Here is an 11,426-nt window from a genome sequence, read left to right as displayed (position 1 = left end):
CTCTATTATGACCATCTTATATTAGTGTGATATATTTGTAACAAATGGCGAACCCATATTGATATATTATCATTTGAGTCCACACTTCAGATTCCCTTATTTTTAAACTAATGTCTTTTTTCTGTTCCAGTGTCCCATCAGATACTATATTACTTGTCATGTCTCCTCAGGCTCCTCTTGGCTGTTAGCTTTTTCAGACTCTCCTTGTTTTTCTTGACCTTGACAGTTTTGAGGAGTATGGGTATGGTGTTTTGTGGAATAGCCCTCTATTAGGATTTGCCTGATATATTTCTCACAATTAGACTGGGGTCCTGGGTCCTGGAGTGGAAGGTAAAGTGCATTCCTCATCACATCATATCAAGGTATGTGCTCCCGACATGAATTATCACCAGTGATGTTACCCTTGGTCATCTGGCATGAGGTAGTATCAGGTTTTACCACTGTAAATTTACTTTTTTCCCTTCCCTTTGTATCCTTTTTTTTATTTCTATCAAAGGAAAAACATCTCTCTTCTCACTAAACTCATCCATAGCATTAACTTTGTACCCATGGAGATTTAGGATGCTAAAGTTTCCTTAAGGATTTAAGTCTCTGGAAATCCCTGAGAGCGATCTTTTAAAAATACTGATAGTGAGTCTGTTCACACCTTCTGTCTAGGATCTGATGAGTAGTAGTGGTTGTACTTTGGTAGGAGCACAGTGGGAAAAGATTTCTCAACATAAACATCCAGCAAGTGTGGAAGATACGCATTCTTGTGGCTCCTTAAGGTTACAGTTTAGCATTGTCATTTTCTCCCTGTGTTGCATATAAATTCTCCCACTTTAAAAAGAAACAATTCATTCTCTGCAGTAATCAAAATACGTTACTTAAATAGCCTTCTGTGTTCTCCTATATTCAATATATCTTCTGGCTAACGGCTGTGGAAAACTTAGCATATTTCCTCTCTTATCTGTGGTAACTAGATTATCTGGTGCAGCCCAGCATTTGCACTCTTTGCAGCCCAGCAGTTTCTGAGAGTGGAGCCAGGTCAGATGAAAGAAGCAACAGGAAGATGTTTGGGAAGTATCCTATGGCTGCATCCCATGTCCATCCTGTCCAGTTGTGGTTAAAGCAGAAAGGGATTTAGTATAGGGTATTGGCTGGCTGAAAGGAGCACTGGGAGGACAGAAGAAGCAGACTCTGGGCTGAGCTGCCAACTCCCACATTCCAGCAGTGGGTGCGAGGGAGTCATCGGTCCAACCACATCAGAAAGCTGCCTGCAGAACTGGGAGGCCTCCCCTGGAGCGGTTGGCACCGGATCCACCCAGTTCGGCTGCAGTGCACACTGGCAGGCTGGAGGCCCTGTGCCCTGCCTCTACCCCACCTAATTCCATTCTAAATTCAAGTCTTGCATGAGTGCACCCAGTTAACATCACCTGAATCTCACGTAGAACCCTAGCTGCTCAGGAGCTCATGAAGTGACCTTTCCTGTCCTGGCTCCCAAGACAGGAAGTACATTAGAGTGAGGCTGGAACACAAACATAGCGAGTAAATCCCCAGTCACACCCCATAGCCCTACTAGCATTGCTCCTCTGACGGGTAGGGTAGCGTCACTCCCAGGGCCGGTGAGGGGAGGTGCTGGTACGTTCCATCAAGCCCAGAAGACTCCACTTGAGAAATGGAAGGTGGGAGCTGACAAGCGGAGTGAGTTACGCAGCCAAGACCTTAGGTGCAGTCCCAAAGGGTGAAGTGCGGAGCGGAGGGTGAGCGTCGGGGTCCCCACGCAGTGGGAATCTTAATCAAGAGAAGGGTCAGACAGTACGTTTTCATTTCCACATGGCCTGGGATTAATTGGTAATGGCTTCTTGGAGCACCAGATTAAGAATGTCTACGTTCAGTGGAGAAGAAAGTTGTGAAGTATTAGGAATATCTGCTGTAGGCACAGGTAGGGGTGACTTGAGTGTAAAGTGTTGACCATCTTTTTCGTGACGGTCTCAGGACATCAGCAACAAGAAGTGAGTGTAGGAAACTCAAGCTCTTGCTTCTTGTGTCCAAGAAGAAAGAGGGTGGGGTGGTCGGAGGTCCTTAGAGCTGGAGGTGGTTAGAGGTCCCTCGCTCAGAGAGAGAGAGAGAGAGAGAGAGAGAGAGAGAGAGCGAGCAAGCAAGATGGCAGCACAAGGTCCTTCCTGGCCTGGAGGACGGCTGTACATTTAACTTTACAAGGAACACCATGAATGCAATACAAAATAATACGCAACTATTCATCTTGAAGTTAGCAATGAAAGCTTTTTTTTTTTTTTGGCAAAGGGATAACCAAACTATGTTTAAGTGCACACGAAAAGGAGTGCTGGTAATCGACTTAAATAATGGAAATATCCGTCCTGAGTTGACTCCTAGTCTCAAATGACGTCAGCAGATGATGCAGCCATGTCCTCTCCAGCCTCACACCCTGACAGCAGCAGGGGGCTCCGCAGGGCTTGCCCCACACCCTCTTGAACAGCTGTAGACTGTGGCTCAGCGAGGCCGGGATTCCACACACTCCCATTATACTTTCCAGTTCCATTAAGGAAAAGAACAATAGGAATTACAGATGTTTTAGACAGCTGCACAAAACGACCGAAATGAAAGGAGGCCAGAAGTGGCTCCACAGAAATTAACTCTCAGTAATTGCCGAGCACAATTAGTGGCTGAATATTTCCAAATTGTTTTAGGATGCTTGAAAGGTTGTTCTCTAAAGTTGCTCAGACAACCCACTATCAACCTTATTTTTCCTTCCTATTTTTTTCTCTCACTTTTCTCCGCTTTTTCTGTCTTCACTCCTATATTATATGACCACGATTGAAGGGGCTGGCACCAGATCCACCCGGTTTGGGGTGACAATACAATACAAAATACCATTTTCATTTCAAAATATACAATGCCATTTTCATATGGCATACTTGGGACCTGCTTGGGGCAAAAAAAGTGAAACTGTATAAGTATATTAAAAAGCATGTAAGGAAAAACATGAAACTTCCTCCCCATACTCATCCCCAGAAGCAACTACTGTTAATAGAGGCATACTTACAAAAAATATTGTCTACAAAGAATAAAGCTTTTTGTTCTTTCCTGTGGCTATAGAATTTACCTTGTCCTCTCAAAGAAAAATTTCCTCAATCTGTTTGTTATATTAACCAACAACCCAGTAAGTGAGAGAATGCTTTTTAAAAAATCAGATTCACTTCTGTCTACCTATTATCTATCTATCTATCTATCTATCTATCTATCTGTCATCTGCGTACAGTACACATACACACAGATATATAGATATGTATAATACAACCTTTAAAATGATCTAACAAACAGTTTTTATGAGGATAGAAGCAGTTATTAAAATCATAGCATATTATTACAACTACTGTTACCAGTTATACTCAGGGTTCCTCGTGCCTGGGTCACCATTGCTCACAGGATCCCCATCACTCATGGCCCTAAGGAAGCACCCATCAACTCAGGCTCCCTAGGAAGTCTTTCCATGTCTCTTGATATTATTATTGCTGCCTGCTCCAGTACCTACCTCTTCATAACGTGTTTATTACTTAAACAAATAATGATTTAAATTTGATGAAAATTTGCTCTTGAACTACATTTTAACGATGGCTCCAGGGTGTGAGTGATGGGCAGTAAGTCAGGCTTAGTGTGTTGTCCAGGACGACCCCCCAAGCCCGAGTGAGGCCATTAGGCGTGAGCTCCCTGTGCGGTCTCTCTCGTAGCCTGGTCTTGTCTGTTTTCTATAAAATTCAGAGTGCATTTCCAAAGCCCTGAAAATGAATAACAGCACACAGCGAAATCTCTGAAAGTGCCTCTGTGGATCACAAATCTAATTAGAGTCCATTCAGCCCTGCCTGTCCCCAGACGCCCCACATGTCCAGTGTTTCTCTCCCCACTGACTGGGGGCGCCCACGCGGCAGCCCACCCGGTGCCCTGACCTCCCGCATCTGCTCACGTCCTTCCCCAGCGCCACGGTCACGCCTGCCTCTGGGTCAGAGGAAGAGCATCTCGAAAGCTTGAGGGCCTGTTTCTTAGAAATGGAAATTGGTCTTCTTGGCCTAATATTTTACTAAAACGTTTGTTCTTATATATTTTGTTAAGAGAAGGCTCCTTTATTCGTCGAAACGTTTACTTTGTGGCCAGTGCAGACAGTTGTCAACTGTCAGCTTTGGCCTTGGTAGCTGCTCTGCCCTCTGCATACCCGGGAAGCTGGGAGCAGTTCTGGCTCCTTCCTTGACATCCGTGCACTCAGAGGGTCAGTTCTAACCCAGAGCAAATGGCCATGGAGCCTCATTATGGAATCGCCTCTGCTTGCTCTGGGCCCACTATTAATACTGGTGTTAAAGAAAAGGCAGAATAAGAAACGAACTTATGGTGCAAGGGGAAACATCTAGTTGTTTTGCTTAGAGAAAAAGAAGTTGGTGAGATGGAACTAAATCCAGATTTTCTTCCTCAGTGTTTAAGAATAGACTTTAGAATCTCTGTCTCTTTCTTTTTCTTCCAACAGGTATCCCAACAGTTTCTTGTCAGATCCCATTTTCCACGTGATCACCTGACATCCTGTAACAGATCAGGGTTCTTGTAGGATAGACTTTTCCTAATAAGCTAAGTTGTTGTTTTTTTTTTTAAACAAAATAAAGGGTTACCAGCTTCCTCCTCTGTCCGTAGCAGATAATTCCATGTATTTTAGTTGAAAATCTGTGAGTCTTTAGGACTCAAATTTCTGTGAAAGTATCTTTCTACCTGTGTACGTTGAGACCTTCGGCCAAACGTGGATGGCCCGGGGATGAGAGAGGCCTGGAGGCCCATCCTGGGCTCACATCAACCAACACAGATGAAGACGGGGCTGGGGAAAGGGAATCGTATCTGAGAGACACATTGAAGATGGAGCTGGCACAGTTGGCAGCTGACAGGGCAGTGGGTGAGGGCGGCCTGGGCCTGGGTGACCAGCATGTCTGTCACAGCAGCGACCCAGCACCAGGGCGCCTTTATCAGATTCCATCCCACTCACCAGGATGTCATACATCACGAAATGACAGGGCTGGGATGAGACCAGGCTTTCTCAGATGAGCCCAGCCCTCCTCTCAGGCTGCCCCGCACCCTAGAGAAGGCCCTCAGCACTGCAGTCGCCCCCCACTTCTGCCTGCCCTCCCTGCTTGCTATTGATATTTCCCCTGCTGTATGGGCTCCCCGCACCCGTCATGCTGCAGACTCTGCCCCAGTGAGGTGGCCGGGACCTCCACGTGGCTAAATGGGGCAGATGCTTTTGTGGTGTCCTCTTGAATGACTCCGGCGTCACTGGTGGAGGTGGCCCTCCTTGCAGACCTCTCCCCTCGACTCAGTTCCCAAGGCCGAGTCTCTGCCTCTGTGCCCACTCCTTCCTGCCTGTCTGTTGGCAGCTTCTTCTCCAAGCTCAGCGCCAGGCTATCTTCTCTCCTCTCTTCACCCTCATCCCCCAGTGAATTTTATCTGCTTCCTCAGCTTCGGATGCTGTCAGCACACTGCCAAGGCCCCAGTGTGTGTCCCCAGCCTCTTCCAGCCAGCTGCCCCCTCCACCTCTCTGCGGGGCTGTCTCGTGGACACTTTAGACGTAATGCGCCCCACATCTGGCTCCCTGCCTCTCCCCCTCACCCTGAGATCTGCCCCCTTGGGTGTCTTCATTTCTCATAATGTCAGTGAAGGAATTGTTTGGTTTTTCTAAAACTTTTTATTTTATATTGGAGTATAGTTGATTAACAATGCTGTGTTAGTTTCAGGTGTACAACAAAGTGATTCAGTTATACATACACATGTATCTATTCTTTTTCAAATTCTTTTCCCAGCTAGGTTGTTAAATAATATTGAGGAGTGTTCCCTGTGCTAGACCGTGGGTCCTTGTTGGTTATCCATCTTAAATATAGCAACGTGTACATGTCAATCCCAAACTCCCTAACTATCCCTTCCCCCCTTCCCCACAATAACCATAAGTTCCTTCTCTAAGTCTGTGAGACTGTTTCTGTTTTGTAAATAAGTTCATTTGTATCATTTTCTTTTTAGATTCCCCATATAAGCGATATCATACGACATTTGTCTTTCTCTGTCTGACTTACTTCACTCAGTATGATAATCTCTGAGCTATTCAATTAAGTTGACAATTAAGAGTTGTTCTTAATATCTTCCTCTCCCCTTATCCAGTCTGTTAACATGTCCACTGAGTCCACTTCCAAAATCCACCTTGTCCTGGTCTGCCCTGTCCACTCCCACCACTACCCTCGCAGCCCAAGAAACCATTTCTCTCTGGGAGGGTTGCGTGAGCATCCTGACTGGGCTCCATCTGGTCTCTCTACCACACTCCAAGCTGGTCTTTACAGAGCAACCAGAGCCACCACTCAGGGGGCCAATCTAAGCACGCACCAGTGTTTCAGGGACCTGTTGTGTGCCCCTCCTGCGTGAGCAGCCTCCTTGGAGCCACTGTCCCTGGGCTCACCACGCTCGTGCCCCCTTCTAGTCCCTCACTCCCCACGTCCTCCCTGCCTCACAGTCTTTGCACGGGCTGTTCCCTATGCCCACGACTCTCTTCCCCACACTCTCTGCCTGGCCAGCCATTCTTCATCCTTCAAATCTCAGTTTAACATCAGAGAGCTGTCCCTAACTCTCTGCCACCCCCCACCTGATCCCCATGTCATCTCTCAGCACACCTTTTACTTTTTCTTGGTACCTCTCCTCACATTTAGCAATTGTATATTTACTTATGTGATTTTTGGGTTTACTGTCTGTTTCCCTCATTACTTCTTATGCTTTGTTCATGTTCTTGTTTGCTATATCCTGGCACATAACAGGGACTCAAAATTTTGCTACACGCATGTGTGAATAAATGATTGCTAATGGTTTAGAATAAATGATTTCACTCCAAGTCTCTAGGAATAATATAATTTGTCTGAATAGGTGACATGGCTGTTCATGTCAAAGTCAGTTTTGTTAGAATAGCTCTACCCGTGTGGGATGGTTATCTGCTATTTCAGAGACACATTCTTCCAAAATTACCGATTCATACTTACCTCCAAATGGTTAGTCTCTTGTTCTAATAGCCACCAACCCCACTTTTTCTTTTTTTTAATTTTTGGCTGTGCTGCGCAGCTTGAGGGATTTTAGTTCCCCAAGCAGGGATTGAACCCGTGCCCTTGGTAGTGAAAGCACGGAGTCCTAACCACTGGACCACCATGGAATTCCCCCAATTGCCCTTTTAAATCCAGAAACCCGTGGAATGGCAAGTAGACTCCTGGGCTTATTGTCAACCACATGTTTAAACCACGGTTGCCTACCTATTACCTTTCTTGTCATCTTTAGTTTTCCTTTTCTAATAAAACTATTTCTTACAGTTTTCAGTAAGAAACAAACAAACAGAAAGTCCCCTAAGAAGCAGTAAAAAGACAAAACCCAAAAACATGAGAAACACCTGCCCACAACAGTAAAAGCCTTATTACTTGGATCATTCTAACCGATTTGTGTGCTTCCTGACAACACACATTTTAGGGACATCCTGGCCTCCAACTCCCTGTGGTGGTTCTGAGCACGTCTGTGATATGAGTGTCAGCGTCAAGCAGATTGAGGTACAGCCTGAATTTACAGAGCCTCACGTCACTTATTTAAGCCAACACCCTTGATTACAGTTGGACGGAACCTAGAGAGAAGAGCTGGCCCTGGCTAAGTGGGGACTCAGGGCTGGCAGGGAGGCCACCATCACCAACACGGAGGACGCCACAGTCACATAAGCAGAGGTCCCATTTCAGGGACGGTTACGCTTCTCTGCAGAGGCCAGCTCGCCGAGAAGTTTTCCCCTCCATGTGAAGGTGGTTGAAGAGAACCAGGGTTTCAGGACCACAAATCAGGAAACCCATCATTTTATTTATCTTCAACCAGGGTTATTTTCTCCCAGCAAGTGGTCAGGGTCCTGGGCTCTGGCCTGAGCTGGGTTGCAGTAGCTGGTCCCTGAAGCTTCAGGGCAGGAACTGAAGAACAAATGACACTGTCCAGGGACAGGAAGAATGAGACACCTGGTACATCCTCCAAGATGGGTACATAAATAAGGGTTGTGTGTTCAGGAGGGTGGCCAGGTGCAGAGGCTGGAGAAGCCCCTGGGGTATTGGGGCAGAAGTGGAGCCTGTTTGCCCAGGACGCTGGCTGGCAGTCACCTCTCTGGGAGCCTTCCAGCAGTTTCAGTGTTGGTTGTCATCACCATCGCCACCTTGTTCCCTCTGCCTGGCACAGTGTCCTCCACTTGGGAAGGAGGATAGTAGATCACGTCACTCTTCAGGGGGCTGTTCCTCTGACGGACTAGTCACTGTGCTGTTGTTGCACCTGTTGGAATGTGTGCAAAAGTTCTGTGTCCCTGGCACTAGAACCACAGCAGGAACCGAAGGAAGGACTAGTCGAGGGATAGAGTTGGCTGTGAACATCACCGGACAGCACACTTCACCTTGCTGCTGCAGGCTGCTCAGAACTTAGACGACCGCCGCGTGAGCAGTGTCTGGGCCAAGGTGGGAACGTGGCCAGATCTGCTTTCGCTGCCTGATCTATTTGCTCCTGAAAAAAGCCTGCTATTGGTCAAGGCTGAATCAGCTTCCTGCCACGCACATGCCAACAATCCACGTCTTAGAAACCACGGGCCAGCAGGACTGACCCATTGTTTAGCCTGTTGATCAGGAATTCTGAAGAGCAGGCAGGCGACCACGACTTTGCCTACAATGGGTGCATTTAAAAGCAGGAGGCTGCAAATCTATGGACCCTGGAAACTGCTCAGAGAGTGTGTTCGGGTGAATGAGAGTCCTCCCAGCCCCGGCCGTCTGGCTGTCTACTGCCCACGCGGTAACAGCTCATCGAGTATTTATCAGGGCACCTTCATCTCCGTCTGGTGTGCTCCGAGGAGCTACTGGAATAGCAAATGCCTTTTTGGCTGGTTAGACCCTTCCAATGAATCCCAGCAGAAAACTGGAAAGCAAATGCTGTTTCTCCTTCCTCCTAGCCTTTGTCAGAACACAGCTGCCTTTGCTGAGGACTTGGGTTTCAATCTCTGGTTGAAGAACTAAGATGCCGCAAGGCATGGCCATTAAAAGAAAAAAAAAAAAAAAAGATACACCTGCCCTGCTATTCCCCACTGCCCCACTGTCCAAGCCAGAGTCCACCTGCCCCCAATCCCTGCCCCACAGCCCCACCAAATGTGGGGATTCCACCATTAAAGATCTTTCTCTGGGGTTGCTTAGTGACTTCGGGGCAGGTGCCTTAAAAACGCCAGTGTGTGGCCAAAAGAGGGTAACAGTAAACCCAATTTCTGTTAGTCCAAATTCTGGAGACGCAGGGGAGGGAGCAGGAATGGGGAATGGGGAAAGCTTAGGCATGTATGTTCCCATGTGAAGAGCGGCAACAGGAGACAAAATGCTGGTGAGAAGACAGCGAGAAAGACCTCGGGGTGGTGGTGGGTCTCCCCAAAGATAAAGCTCTGGCTTAAAGTTGCCTAAGGCCTCTAAACCCCACACCAGAGGACTGGCAGACTCCTAGAAAGGCCGTTGTTCCTATGATGTAATTCACCATTTAAAAGATTCTGTTGGGTCTATTTCAGTTGAATCCAGCCACACATCTGTTTGCTGTTAAAAGTGTCATCTCCATCCTAATGTTCTTCAGCTTGAAGGAAATAAATTCTGGGTATTGAAGGCAGATAAACTGGGATGGCTCATGTACAATTGCCTTGGCTCAAGTTCAAGGGCATTATGACTCTTGGCCTAATAAAACGCATGGGTTGTTTTCAGCTACTATAATAAGATGCCGGTTTTCCATTTAGTCTCCTATAAAGAAATTAGAAATTGAACATCTTTATTTCCTTCAGAATTTTTATATAAGGTTTAATTATATGGTGCCTACCATATTTTCAAAAATGAGTCACCATCCTGTGTAGCTGTTGGATTCCTCCAAGTGTAGAAACGAATAGGGTCAATGTTACTTGCCATTTGTACACCAGCAGGGTGTATGCTCAGTGGGGTCAACAGCAAGGAAAAAGACGTGATTGCTCTTTTGGCCAGTTTGACAATATTGACCTTGTTCTGCTGATCTGAAACCACACATGGGAAGACAAATAGGGAAGAGTTTTGGCTTTGATACTTGGTGCCCAAAGACAGTGACTGATAAGAAAAATTCCGGTACCCTTTCTTCAAAAATACTTTTAAAAGGAGTTTTGCAATGCAAGTGCCCATCTTCCCATGGAGGGTGATGCCCTGGGGCCCGCCCAGCTCAGTGCTGTTTCTAGCGGTCCCCACCTGGGCCTGCGAGGGCTGGACAGGCCCCCCGTGGGTAGCTCCTAGCAGCTGGTCCTCTCTCATCAGCATGTATGGACATGGGCCTTGAACACCAGCAGTGTGTGCTCATGGGGAGGAGGCACTAGATTTCCTGAGCTGGAAGTTTCACTCTATCATCCAGTGCCTGTTGACAGTTGTTAAGTGCCGAGCACTTTCTAGGCATCATGGACATGACTGTGAACAAGAGAGGAATGTTCCTGCCTCGTGGCGCTTACATTTCAGTGAGAAGACAAACAATAAACAAGTAAAGTAAGCAGACAGGTGTGAGTACTATGGAGGGAATGAAGGTTTAGTGAAGGGACGGGGGGTGTGAGCATCGTCTAGCATAGCAGCCAGTGGGGTTGTTTGCGTGGGTGTAACCATTTGTCCAGCCTGGCTTTTGACGAGCAGGGCTCCCCGCACTGCCCTTCCCTGCCTCTGGCCGTCACAGGAGCCTGGGGGATGCTAAGAGCTTGAAGGAGATCAGTTTCTTTTGGACTGGAGGGATGCTGACTTGAAGGGTGCAGGGGAAGGTACAGGGTAGAGTGGTGTAGGACATGGTACCTGGGACATCCTATGTCTTGTAACATCAGAGAACGCAGTGACGTTGGTGGCCATAATTATGCATATTTTCCATAAGATAATAGTCTCCATGAATCTCAGAGAGAGTGACCCCATGGAAAGGCAAAATGGGTCCATCTTAAACCTAATCCCATTCCCACACCACAGTACAGGTGTGATTATTGTGCTAGTAAATGCTTAACAGCAAGCTCTCTAAAAAAAAAAAAGTTTGTATATGTAAAGATTTTATTATAAACTTTACCAACATAAAGAATGTATAGCACACAATTTACAGATAATAATGAAATATTCAATTTTTCTTTTTCTTTTTTTTGGGGGGCCACACCGTGCAGCTTATGGGATTTTAGTTTTCCGACCAGGGATTGAACCCCGGCCCTTGGCCATGAGAGCGCAGAGTCCTAACCACTGGACAGCCAGGGAATTCCCATGAAATATACAATTTTAACAATACAGTTGACCCTTGAACAACAGAGAGGTTAAGGGCGCCAACCCCTGCACAGTGGCAAGTCCAAGTATAACTTTGCTGTCGGC

The sequence above is a fragment of the Mesoplodon bidens genome (genome assembly GCF_964165515.1).
Source record: "Mesoplodon bidens genome assembly, chromosome: 3".
Classification (NCBI taxonomy): domain Eukaryota; kingdom Metazoa; phylum Chordata; class Mammalia; order Artiodactyla; family Ziphiidae; genus Mesoplodon; species Mesoplodon bidens.
Note: the sequence above shows the minus strand (reverse complement) of the source record.